Source organism: Trachymyrmex cornetzi, unplaced genomic scaffold (genome assembly GCF_001594075.2).
Source record: "Trachymyrmex cornetzi isolate Tcor2-1 unplaced genomic scaffold, Tcor1.1 scaffold77, whole genome shotgun sequence".
Classification (NCBI taxonomy): domain Eukaryota; kingdom Metazoa; phylum Arthropoda; class Insecta; order Hymenoptera; family Formicidae; genus Trachymyrmex; species Trachymyrmex cornetzi.
In genome coordinates this window covers 351,923-353,304 of record NW_017300102.1, presented here as the reverse complement: position 1 = coordinate 353,304, position 1,382 = coordinate 351,923, and positions in this window count along the sequence as shown.

Below are 1,382 nucleotides of genomic sequence, written 5' to 3'. Positions count from 1 at the left end.
GTAGAAAAAGTGCAGAAAAGGTAGATGAAGGATGAGGAAGAGATACCGGAAGGATGCAAGAGAGGTGCGGAAAAAGTGCAAAAAAGGTGTAGAAAAAATGTAGAAAAAGTGCAGAAAATAAGTGTTAAAAAAGTGCAGAAGAGGTGTAAAAAAGATTCAAAAAAAGTGTAGAAAGTATTAAAAAAAGGTGTAATAAAAGGGGACAAAATTTTGCGAAGACGACGACGACGACAACGACGACGTATCTGAATGAATAAATGACATAAATTGTTCTGAAAAATACGTGCACATATTCATATCTAAGCATCAAGTACACTTATGGACATGATTATTATCTCATTTTAATTGTAAAAATCTATTCTTCCCCAATATATGCATTTTTTAAAAACATCAATTTGTTTAAACAAAACAATAATTTTTAATTATATAAGCGAGTTCATTCCTGTAAAGGATACACTGTAGCGTCTCTTTTATGAGACATGGTATTATATTATTATGTACTACAAAAATCTGGAGACACTGGTAATGTCTCGGCGTTAAGCTGCGCGAAGCGACACTGCCGTGCGGGCCGTGCCTCCTTTACGCGAACCGACGAGTTGCGGCAGACCGAGATTATCGGATCTCAATTGGCGATGCAAAGATTTATTTGTGGCGCTCCTGGTGGCGGTGGATAGAAGCATTGCTAGTCGGACACATTGAAAAAACGTATATACGTACTATAATGGAAAGTAATAAAATAAAATCAAAAAGAAATACTACATATTGTTCTGTGGCTCAATGTCATAACTATAAGAAACAGGGGATTAGTTTCCATCACTTTCCAAAAGATAAGAAACTCAAGAAACAATGGGAAATTGCTTTAAAAATGGGAAAATGTTCATCCGCAAGCATGCGTGTTTGTTCTGAACATTTTTTATCAGAAGATTTCTTTTTTCAAGGTAAATTATTCTTTGCAATAAATTAAATATACAGCGAGTTAACCTAACCTTTTCTTATGATATGAACCAATGTACCCATTCCTGCACACGTCTGATTTTGATCATTTGATTATAACAAATTACTATTGTTACTCAAAATAACGCGTTGTATACTAACAAATACGTTTCTTTTAATTAATAATACATTGCTTAGATTTGCTATCTAAAGCCGAAGGACTGTTGTGCCGCTCCACGGCACGGTTCGGGATCCACGAAGGACTCGGGAGTGGTCTCACAATAATAGCACGTTTATGTAGTCTTTTAGGAAATATATATATATTCTTTTAATTTCACAATACACAAGTATGATTCACTTATAGTCACCACCTCATTTAGCGGTACTCGCGTAGTAATAAGAACTCGGCGCGATGCGTCACGTCTCTTTATTGACCGAATTTCTGACCG